The following is a 12566-nucleotide window of genomic DNA, read 5'->3' as shown; positions in this document are numbered from 1 at the left end:
CTTTACATTTGTGTACACGGTTTAAATATCACTTTACATTTAGGTACGGTTTACATATCACTTTACATTTAGGTATGGTTTAAATAACACTTTACATTAGGTACGGTTTAAATATCACTTTACATTTACGTACGGTTTAAATATCACTTTACATTTAGGTACGGTTTACATATCACTTTACATTTAGGTATGGTTTAAATAACACTTTACATTTAGGTATGGTTTAAAAGTTCTACCAAAACGACAATTGTACAATTCCTAACAAAGTTTTAACTGTTTATAAGTGATTTATAAACTACATATTTACTGTTTATAACCTACTTATAAACCATTTACAGTCACTTCTTAATGTGATGTGTTACCACCTCACTTAGGCTCCAATGTCTTCCACACTCAGTCCTTTGATCAGATAGCCCTGTGAATGACCCAGCACATCACACTTGTCTCAGTGTGGTTGGTAATAAATCTCCATTTAGTGGTGGTATTGAAAAGCTGTATGGACCAGAGAGCGATGGATGGATGGCTGACACAAGGCTGCATACTGAGGTGTCGTGTGGACTTGGCAGAGGCAACATTTTCCCTGTCAATGTCAACCATCCTCATTGTGCCACTATGCAACCATCTGTCTCCCGGAAAAAAAAGGGAGAAAGCCTCCCTTGCTTTGATGTGTCACTGCTACTAGTAGGTTGATGCTGTGTACACTCTTCACTGCAGAACTGTGTACACTGTATGACCCCTTCCCTCTATAGCAGTTCACACATATATATATATGTTTATCTATTTCTCCTAACGTGACTTGCATTTGAATGTGCCAGTAGGACCAATGTCTGTGGTCCTCTATGGTCCTCATATGTCTGCTGTCTGTGTGGGTCCATGTGAATGTCTATGTACACTGTATATAGGACCTAATGTCTATGTACACTGTATGTAGACCTAATGTCTGTGTACACTGTATGTAGACCTAATGTCTGTGTACACTGTATGTAGACCTAATGTCTGTGTACACTGTATGTAGACCTAATGTCTGTGTACACTGTATGTAGACCTAATGTCTGTGTACACTGTATGTAGACCTAATGCCTGTGTTCACTATGTAGGACTAATGTCTGTGTACACTATGTGTAGACCTAATGTCTGTGTACACTGTATGTAGGACCTAATGTCTGTGTACACTATGTAGGACTAATGTCTGTGTACACTATGTAGGACTAATGTCTGTGTACACTATGTAGGACTAATGTCTGTGTACACTGTATGTAGGACCTATTGTCTATGTACACTATGTAGGACTAATGTCTGTGTACACTGTATGTAATGTCTGTGACCTAATGTCTGTGTACACTGTATGTAGACCTAATGTCTGTGTACACTGTATGTAGACCTAATGTCTGTGTACACTGTATGTAGACCTAATGTCTGTGTACACTGTATGTAGACCTAATGTCTGTGTACACTGTATGTAGACCTAATGTCTGTGTACACTGTATGTAGACCTAATGTCTGTGTACACTGTATGTAGACCTAATGCCTGTGTACACTGTATGTAGACCTAATGCCTGTGTACACTGTATGTAGACCTAATGTCTGTGTACACTGTACTTGTTAGATCTTGAGCTTCCAGATAGTTGTGACAGAGCCAGCTTTATAGCCAACCAGGTGAATGAATAAGTTGGCCTTTAATGGTGGGTTTACAGTTGGAGCAGAGCATAAAGAGGCAGCAGCCGGGATCATGTTGTGCACAGCTCCAAGAGAGGAATCAGGAGGCTCTCTCTGCTCCGGAGCATCTGGGGATCAGGGGAGGAAGTTAACCCATCTGTCACACTCTTCCCGCTGTGGCCTGCAGTCAGATCCTGGCCCTGCCCGCCTCTTCTACCCCTCCCGACCTCCCTTCTGATACCCCCCCTACCCCTCAATTCCCTCTGACCCTCTCCTCACCCTTCCTGACTGTCCTCCCACCTCTCCCCTCTCTCTGACCCTCTCCTCACCCTTCCTGACTGTCCTCCCACCTCTCCCCTCTCTCTGACCCTCTCCTCACCCTTCCTGACTGTCCTCCCACCTCTCCCCTCTCTCTGACCCTCTCCTCACCCTTCCTGACTGTTCTCCCACCTCTCTTCTCTCTCCAACGCTTTCCTCACCCTTCCTGACTGTCCTCCCACCTCTCCCCCCTCTCTGACCCTCTCCTCACCCTTCCTGACTGTCCTCCCACCTCTCTTCTCTCTCCAACGCTTTCCTCACCCTTCCTGACTCCTCCCACCTCTCCCCTCTCTCCAAGCCTTTCCTCACCCTTCCTGACTGTCCTCCCACCTCTCTTCTCTCTCCAACGCTTTCCTCACCCTTCCTGACTCCTCCCACCTCTCCCCTCTCTCCAAGCCTTTCCTCACCCTTCCTGACTCCTCCCACCTCTCCCCTCTCCAAGCCTTTCCTCACCCTTCCTGACTCCTCCCACCTCTCCCCTCTCCAAGCCTTTCCTCACCTTTCCTGACTCCTCCCACCTCTCTCTTCTCTCTCCAACGCTTTCCTCACCCTTCCTGACTCCTCCCACCTCTCCCCTCTCCAAGCCTTTCCTCACCCATCCTGACTCCTCCCACCTCTCCCTCTCTCCAAGCCTTTCCTCACCCTTCCTGACTCCTCCCAACACTCCCCTCTCCAAGCCTTTCCTCACCCATCCTTCCTGACCTCTCCCCTCTCCAAGCCTTTCCTCACCCTTCCTGACTCCTCCCACCTCTCCCCTCTCTCCAAGCCTTTCCTCACCATTCCTGACTCCTCCCACCTCTCCCCTCTATCCAAGCCTTTCCTCACCCTTCCTGACTCCTCCCACCTCTCCCTTCTCTCCAAGCCTTTCCTCACCCTTCCTGACTCCTCCCACCATGCCTGGCCCCTTCCTCAGGGCTATTGATCTTCTGCTGCAGCCTCCCTTCCTGTGGGGAAATGTCAGTGTTGCTCAGGAGGAAGCGTCTGTCCCCCAAATGGCACCCTATTCCCTTCATAGTGCACTACTTTTGACCAGTGCCCTGTTTTAAAAGTAGTGTAATATACAGTATAGTGAATAGGGTGCAATTTAGGACCCATTCAACATTAAGGCAGGATCATCCCTCCGCTAATTCCCCCTCTCTCTCCTACTCCAGATGGGAGGTTAATTGAGCTTGGGGGAAGACGCTCCTCACTAAGTCAGCCTCCCGACCCCGGCCCTGCAAACCGCTAATTTAGGCCACAAACTGCAGCGACTGCAGCTCAAATGGGGTGGCCATTACATTATCCACAATGGTGCAATGAGGCATGCCGGTGTAGAAATCCCCTCAGCGACTTGGCTACATCCCAAATTGCTCCCTATTACCCTTCTGGGCCATGGTCAAAAGTAGTGCACTACGTAGGGAGTAGGGTGCCGTTTGGGACGCAGAAAATAGCTGCTTGGAATTGCTTGTGCTTTCTTGCAGGGCTTGTAGGTTGAAGCAGGGCTTGTAGGTTGATGCAGAGCTTGTAGGTTGAAGCAGGGCTAGTAGGTTGAAGCAGAGCTTGTAGGTTGAAGCAGGGCTAGTAGGTTGAAGCAGGGCTTGTAGGTTGAAGCAGGGCTTGTAGGTTGAAGCAGGGCTTGTAGGTTGAAGCAGGGCTTGTAGGTTGAAGCAGGGCTTGTAGGTTGAAGCAGGGCTTGTAGGTTGAAGCAGGGCTAGTAGGTTGAAGCAGGGCTTGGAGGCTGAAGCAGGGCTTGTAGGTTGAAGCAGGGCTTGTAGGTTGAAGCAGGGCTTGTAGGTTGAAGCAGGGCTTGTAGGTTGAAGCAGGGCTTGTAGGTTGAAGCAGGGCTTGTAGGTTGAAGCAGGGCTTGTAGGTTGAAGCAGGGCTACTAGCATCTGGGACATGGGCTTGGTTCCTAGGCAGTGAAGCAGGGCTTGTAGGTTGAATCTTTTCAGACCTGGCTGAATGTAGGTTGAAGCAGGGCTTGTAGGTTGAATACTGCAGGGCATTCTCCAGGTTGAACCATTCTTTCTGTTAGGTTGAAGCAGGGCTTGTAGGTTGAAGCAGGGCTTGCATTTCCCAAGGTTGAAGACAGGGCTTCCCTCCTTGCATCTGGGACATGGGTTGGTTCCAATGATAGCCTTTTGTGCAGTGAAGAGACGGACTATTGGTTCCAATCTTTTCTAGACCTGGTCTCTGAATGTCAGTCTTTCTTTTCTAACCATACAGTCATCTGTGTAAAGACTATGGTTTTAATAGGTGCTTATCAAGGTGCATGCGAAACCAGTCAACCATTTTCCCTCTGTTTCTCTGAGAGGATCAGTGTAGGGTGATTTAATATTATTCTCCCTGCATTTCCCAAAAGTGGATAGACACTCTCCTTCACCCTCTCTTCCCTCCTTACCCCCAAGTCTTTGAGCTTAGATCAGACTCCAATAGTTACAGTAATCCAATGATAGCCTTCAGTGACTCTGTGTGGCAATAGAGAGCTACTGTCCCTCCTCTGAGGGGTGTTAAGGCTGCCACACACTCATATCCTGGTCCCACACCCAGTCTTCTCTCTGAGCCTCGCAACCATACTGGAGACATAATAATTCATTCAATGTAAAGACTATATGTAATTTAATAGGTGCTTATCAAAAGTGTTTTTGCGAAACCACCTAGCCTATTTCTACATTCCTAACAAAAGTCAGTTAGAGTATAATGTGTGTATAATGATTTCATATATTGGATTGGACCCACGACCCTGTTTTATTTATCACCCCCCTCTTACCAAAAGTCACCAGGACCCTGGGTTAGCTATCACCACTCTCTTACCAATTACCACCCACGACCCTGTCTTAGCTATCACCACTCTCTTACCAATAACCACCCACGACCCTGTCTTAGCTATCACCACTCTCTTACCAATTACCACCCACGACCCTGTCTTAGCTATCACCACTCTCTTACCAAAAGTTACCACGACCCTGGGTTAGCTATCACCACTCTCTTACCAATAGTTACCCACGACCCTGGCTTAGCTATCACCACTCTCTTACCAATAGTTAACCACGACCCTGGTCTTACCAATAGTCACCCACTGTTTTGCTACTACCACCCTCTTACCAATAGTCACCTGCGACCCTGGCTTAGCTACACCACCCTCTTACCAATAGTCACCCACAACCCTGGCTTAGCTATCACCACTCTCTTGCCAATACTCAATCGGTACCCTGGTTGTGCTAGCACCACCCTCTTACCAATAGTCAATGGTACCCTGGTTGTGCTAGCACCACCCTCTTACCAATAGTCAATCGGTACCCTGGTTGTGCTAGCACCACCCTCTTACTAATAGTCAATCGGTACCCTGGTTGTGCTAGCACCACCCTCTTACTAATAGTCAATCGGTACCCTGGTTGTGCTAGCACCACCCTCTTACTAATAGTCAATCGGTACCCTGGTTGTGCTAGCACCACCCTCTTACCAATAGTCAATCGGTACCCTGGTTGTGCTAGCACCACCCTCTTACTAATAGTCAATCGGTACCCTGGTTGTGCTAGCACCACCCTCTTACTAATAGTCAATCGGTACCCTGGTTGTGCTAGCACCACCCTCTTACCAATAGTCAATCGGTACCCTGGTTGTGCTAGCACCACCCTCTTACTAATAGTCAATCGGTACCCTGGTTGTGCTAGCACCACCCTCTTACTAATAGTCAATCGGTACCCTGGTTGTGCTAGCACCACCCTCTTACTAATAGTCAATCGGTACCCTGGTTGTGCTAGCACCACCCTCTTACCAATAGTCAATCGGTACCCTGGTTGTGTTAGCACCACCCTCTTACCAATAGTCAATCGGTACCCTGGTTGTGCTAGCACCACCCTCTTACTAATAGTCAATCGGTACCCTGGTTGTGCTAGCACCACCCTCTTACTAATAGTCAATCGGTACCCTGGTTGTGCTAGCACCACCCTCTTACTAATAGTCAATCGGTACCCTGGTTGTGCTAGCACCACCCTCTTACTAATAGTCAGTATTACAATGAACTTGTTTTTCAATCAACACCTGAAACACTGTATGCTTCATTACCTTCCAGGTGTGTTCCCTGGATCACTGGGCCAGGGAACACACACACAGACACACACAACCACAGACACACACAACCACAGACACACACAACCACAGACACACACAGCCACAGACACACACAACCACAGACACACAACCACAGACACACAACCACAAACACACACACACACAACCACAGACACACACAACCACAGACACACACAACCACAGACACACACAGCCACAGACACACAACCACAGACACACACAACCACAGACACACACAACCACAGACACACACAACCACAGACACACACAACCACAGACACACACAACCACCGCGTGTGTGTTCGTGTTCCCTGGCCCAGTGCTCTGATCGTGGTGTGTCCCAGTGCATAATGTCTACCCCGAAGGGCTTTCTGTTTCACATCAACTAAATGGGGTCAAACGCTCCCCAGAGATTCAGGGTGTAATGGTGACTGGTTTACAACAGAACAGAAGCCGTCTGTGTCTTTCATGCTTGCAAAACATTCTATCCTCAGCGGTTCACTGCCATGAAATTATTAATTATTTGAATGATCAGTCAGTGGTTCATTCCATTTAAATTAATGATCAGTTCAATATGAGCTATTTTATTTTTCTGGCTGGGTCTCGTCTCTCAGGATCCGTTGAGTGAATTTCTGTTTCGTTTTGGAAAAGCATAAAAAAAGCCTGTAAGGCAAAAGCATCCTTGTTCCTATCAGTAATGAGGCTACGGTAGTTTTCAGTTGCGTAGGGGAAGGTTTCAGTCTGGCTGGATTGGATATATAGCATAGACATAACAAGACTGCATCTCAAATGCCATGGGTCCTGGTTAAAAGTAGTGCACTATATACAGTTGAAGTCAGAAGTTTACATACACCTTAGACAAAAACATTTCAACTCTGTTTTTCACAATTCCTGACATTTAATCCAAGTAAAAATCCACTGTTTTAGGTCAGTTAGGATCACCACTTTATTTTAAGAATGTGAAATGTCAGAATAATAGTAAAGAGAATGATTTATTTCAGCTTTTATTTATTTCATCACATTCCCAGTGGGTCAGAAGTTTACATATACTCAATTAGTATTTGGTACCATTGCCTTTAAATTGTTTAACTTGGGTTAAACGTTTCGGGTAGCCTTCCACAACCTATCCACAATAAGTTGGGTGAATGTTGGCCCTTTCCTCCTGACAGAGCTGGTGTTTATACTAGTTTCTTTTGATTTTCCCATGATGTCAAGCAAAGAGGCACAGAGTTTGAAGGTAGGCCTTGAAATACATCCACAGGTACACCTCCAATTGACTCATGATGTCAATTAGCCTATCAGAAGCTTCTAAAGCCATGACATCATTTTCTGGAATTTTCCAAGCTGTTTAAAGGCACAGTCAATGTAGTGTATGTGAACCTCTGACCCACTGGAATTGTGATAGAATAAGTAAAATAATCTGTCTGTAAACAATTGTTGGAGAAATTACTTGTGTCAAGCACAAAGTAGATGTCCTCACCAACTTGCCAAAACTATAGTTTGTTAACGAGACATTTGTGGAGTGGTTGAAAAATGAGTTTTAATGACACCAACCTAAGTGTATGTAAACATCCGACTTCAACTGTAGAGAATAGGGTGCGATTTAGGACTGTCCCAAAACAGCCCCCCCTCACCTCTCTGATTCAGAGGGGTTGGGTTAAATGCAGAAGACACATTTTGGTTGAATGCATTGAGTTGTGCATCTGAGTAGGTCATCCCTTCCCCTTTCCTTAACCCTCCTGCTTACCAGATCAAGAGCCTGGAGAAGCAGACCCATTTAATACGACCAGTACCAGGATGGAAGACTGAGCCACACTGAATGCTTTTTTTTTATGCCTGTCGGCAGTTTCAGTTTTCAACCATAGTTAGTGACTCAGACTGTTGAGAAGCATCGGAAGGAAGTGCAGCTGTTTTTTAAGACCATATTGTCTTCTCATCACTAAATATTTTAAAGCTTGTTGTCAATGTTCAGCAATATCTGGTTGTTTTGCCTTTTGATACTGAGAATCAGTGGAATAAGGCTGTCCTTTAGATTAAAGGAAATATATGAAACATATTATCAGGGAACTACTCACCAACCTCCCACCACCTCAGTGGGGCGGCAGAGTAGCCTAGTGGTTAGAGCGCTGGACTAGTAACCAGAAGGTTGCAAGTTCAAACCCCCGAGCTGACAAGGTACAAATGTGTCGTTCTGCCCCTGAACAGGCAGTTAACCCACTAGGCCGTCATTGAAAATAAGAATTTGTTCTTAACTGACTTCACTAGTTAAATAAAGGTTTAAAAAAAGAAAGTAGCCAACAGAAATCATGAAATCATGACACGTGATTAAAACAATACTGGTGAAGGGTTTTATTCTCCTTGACCCCTGTTCCATATTCACCCTTTAAACAGGCTGTAAACACCTCTCTACTGTATGACAGGATTGCTTGTATATCTACTACTATCCCTGTACAGTTCGATAAGTATCTTGTGCTTGAACCTTAAGGGGCATAACAGCAGGATTTTTCCATGGTTCGCCATGATGATCTCACCAGCTATTTGAACAGACAGACCCCCCCCCCCAGGTCTTACACCAACATGTCTCAGACAGCTTCTCACCTTCTCTCTACATCCACTTCCACCTGTGTGTGTGTGTGTGTGTCTCTCTCTACATCCAATTCCACCTGTGTGTGTGTGTGTCTCTCTACATCCAATACCACCTGTGTGTGTGTGTCTCTCTCTACATCCAATTCCACCTGTGTGTGTGTGTCTCTCTCTACATCCAATTCCACCTGTGTGTGTGTGTGTCTCTCTCTCTCTACATCCACTTCCACCTGTGTGTGTGTCTCTCTACCACCTGTGTGTGTGTGTGCGTGTGTGTCTCTCTCTCTACATCCACTTCCACCTGTGTGTGTGTCTCTCTCTCTCTACATCCACTTCCACCTGTGTCTCTCTCTCTACATCCACTTCCACCTGTGTGTGTGTGTGTCTCTCTCTCTACATCCACTTCCACTGTGTGTGTGTCTCTCTACTTCCACCTGTGTGTGTGTGTGTGTGTGTGTCTCTCTCTCTGTGTGTGTGTGTGTGTGTGTGTGTGTGTGTGTGTGTGTGTGTGTGTGTGTGTGTGTGTGTGTGTGTGTGTGTGTGTGTGTGTGTGTGTGTGTGTGTGTGTGTGTGTGTGTGTGTGTGTGTGTGTGTGTGTGTGTGTGTGTGTGTGTGTCTCTCCACTTCCACCTGTGTGTGTGTGTGTGTGTGTGTGTGTCTCTCTCTCCACTTCCACCTGTGTGAGTGTATCTCTCTACATCCACTTCCACCTGTGTGTGTGTGTGTGTGTCTATCTCTCTCCACTTCCACCTCTCACCACCACCTGCATGCCTACTAATCCAGTTGCAGCTTTAGTGTGCATGTCCATATCCGCATGATTCCATCTCTGCTACAGACAGGAAGGAGAAGCAGCCGAGTGCTGTCTGGGAGTGCTGGGGCTGAAGCAGCTGTTTTAATAAACACTTCTCCTCACTGCATCGGTGGAAGGTAGGAAGGCTCCTCTCCTCGGTGTACACGGAGCCTGAAGGGCCATGGCTATATGCACTAGGAGATAAGGGCTTCCTGATCTCATTCCTGCACTTAGAGATTCCTGCAGAGTTGAATAGAAGGCACATTTTCCACAAAGCCTGTTTAGCATGGGCATTAAAGGCTTTATGGATGTATGCCTGTTCAGACTACACAGTCTAAGCACAGTAGGTGGTGGTATGCATATTTTCAGTTTGTTTACAAACCGCCAATGAAGAATAATAAGAAGAAAATGAACTACTTTAAAATGGCGATAGCCCCCAGTGGTGCTGCTGAGAGTGGTGGAGGTTAGCCTTCTCTCCATGTCTATGGAACCTAGCTTTCTTCTGCTGATGCTGAGAGTGGTGGAGGTTTGCCTTCTCTCCATGTCTATGGAACCTAGCTTTCTTCTGCTGATGCTGAGAGTGGTGGAGGTTAGCCTTCTCTCCATGTCTATGGAACCTAGCTTTCTTCTGCTGATGCTGAGAGTGGTGGAGGTTAGCCTTCTCTCCATGTCTATGGAACCTAGCTTTCTTCTGCTGATGCTGAGAGTGGAGGTTTTCCTTCTCTCCATGTCTATGGAACCTAGCTTTCTTCTGCTGATACTGAGAGTGGTGGAGGTTAGCCTTCTCTCCATGTCTATGGAACCTAGCTTTCTTCTGCTGATACTGAGAGTGGTGGAGGTTAGCCTTCTCTCCTATGGAATGCTTTCTTCTCTGATGCTAGTGGTGGAACCTATGGAAGCTTTCTTCTGCTGATGCTGAGTGGTGGAGGTTAGCCTTCTCTCCATGTCTGGAGAGCTTTCTTCTGCTGATGCTGAGAGTGGTGGAGGTTAGCCTTCTCTCCATGTCTATGGAACCTAGCTTTCTTCTGCTGATACTGAGAGTGTGGAGGTTTGCCTTCTCTCCATGTCTATGGAACCTAGCTTTCTTCTGCTGATACTGAGAGTGGTGGAGGTTTGCCTTCTCTCCATGTCTATGGAACCTAGCTTTCTTCTGCTGATACTGAGAGTGGTGGAGGTTAGCTGCTGATACTGAGAGTGGTGGAGGTTTGCCTTCTCTCCATGTCTATGGAACCTAGCTTTCTTCTGCTGATGCTGAGAGTGGTGGAGGTTAGCCTTCTCTCCATGTCTATGGAACCTAGCTTTCTTCTGCTGATACTGAGAGTGGTGGTTTGTCTAGTCTCCATGTCTATGGAACCTAGCTTTCTTCTGCTGATACTGAGAGTGGGGGAGGTTTGCCTTCTCTCCATATCTATGGAACATAGCTTTCTTCTGCTGATACTGAGAGTGGTGGAGGTTTGCCTTCTCTCCATGTCTATGGAACCTAGCTTTCTTCTTCTTCAGATGTGGAGCACCACGCCTGGTAATATACTTTATTCTCTCTGTCTAATCCCCTGAAAAAAAGTGATTTAATAAACCCAAAGCCGACAGAGGCAGCAGACATAACATCCTCGGTCTGTCTCTCTGTGAGGGGACTTCACTCATGCTGTCCTCTGCAGAACCTGCTCAGTGTATTGTCTCTCGTACTTACCAAGCTCAGACACTTAACAAAAGCTGGAGGAGATCACAAAGGAAAACACCTATTCAAATGTTAATGCTCATTTCAGGCTGTCAGACTTCAAACGGGTTAGTTCTTTTCCCGTTATGTCCACATGACAATTAGGCGCAAGTATTTAATTTATATCCATTTTCCTCCCGTGTCTGTGTCCTGGAAAAGTCCTAGTCTACAAAAATGGTTTGCGAGAAACGTTAACGCAGCGTCTATCTTGGGGATGTCATCAATTAATAAAAGGGAGTTTGTTGTTTTTGATGATCAAACGAAGTAGGATGATTGAGCAGCCTGGTAGGCAGCAGGATACTGTAATATCTAGGCTAACATGACAGGTGATCTCGACACCACTGGGCATACCTGGGTTCAACTACTATTTCAAATCATTTCCAGTCATTTGAGTGTTTGTTTTAGCCTGCCTGGAGTGCCAGATGGGCAGGGTTTGGACTTCCACATCTGTTGTGTCAGGAAAGCTCAATTAAGCCCAGCTAAAGTATTACAACTATATTTGAACCCAGGTAATGGTGGAACAGTACAGAGAACCAGGGTAAAACCAGCACGAAGAGTAACAACTACGGGCAACCATTACAATAGTTACAAGACTACAAACCCTGGCCATCTGGCACTCCAGGTTGTCAGGGTTTATTTGATTTATTTTAAGACTAAATCAAATAAAACCATTTCAAATAGTATTTGATCCCAGGTCTGCTGTTAGGCACATCAGGGCTTAGGCCTGCTTCTGAGGGCCAGAGGGGGAACTGTGGCAAGAACCAGGGGGAACCATGAGGGGCCAACAGTGGGGCTGCTTTCAGCCCACTCTTCCCTGACAGTTGGGATCCTATCATGGGAGAGAGGCGATCACTCTACCCATCAATCTTTCTGTCTTCTGGGTCTTCTGGCTCCATCCCTGACAGCTGGTCTGACTGACACCCACTGTCCTTCATCCATGACGGGAGGCCCCGGCCACCTTCTCCCCCCTTCCCTTCTCATCAAATGGCCTTTCTTCTTCTCCATCAAATGTGACACACATCAAGCTAATCAACAGGACAGAGAGCCAGGCGTTTGGCTTTGTTAATATTCTGCACTCTTGGATTGTTTAGGATCTATAATAGTATTAGATTTTAATCAACATCAATCAATTTATAATCAAATCAAATGTTTTTCATAAAGCTCTTTTTACATCAGCAGTTGTCACAGTGCTGTACAGACACCCAGCCTAAAACCCTAAAGAACATCCATTTGAAATGTTCTTTACAAATGGTAAAAGACACGTCTGTTAATATGCTGAACTCTGAAATAATATACTGGGATAACATTAGTGCTTTCTTCATGTCATGTTTCATATAATACTGTCTTTAGCATTTGAAATTACATTAGACCGTTCTAAATGCCCTTTTTCATTTTCTAAATGTATTTTTCCTGACGTACCGAAAAAGTTTG

General features: G+C 46.0%; 1 protein-coding gene across 1 annotated transcript in view; it reads left to right on the top strand.

Moving 5' to 3' along the window:
• Positions 1-12566, top strand: part of LOC124042228 (lysosomal cobalamin transport escort protein LMBD1-like) — a 148218-nt gene that overhangs the window by 68839 nt on the left and 66813 nt on the right. The gene's annotated exons all lie outside the window — the stretch shown is intronic.

The sequence above is a fragment of the Oncorhynchus gorbuscha genome, linkage group LG08 (genome assembly GCF_021184085.1).
Source record: "Oncorhynchus gorbuscha isolate QuinsamMale2020 ecotype Even-year linkage group LG08, OgorEven_v1.0, whole genome shotgun sequence".
In the NCBI taxonomy this organism is placed as follows: domain Eukaryota; kingdom Metazoa; phylum Chordata; class Actinopteri; order Salmoniformes; family Salmonidae; genus Oncorhynchus; species Oncorhynchus gorbuscha.
The sequence above is the reverse complement of the archived record's forward strand: the minus strand, read 5'-3'. Positions and strand labels throughout refer to the sequence as shown.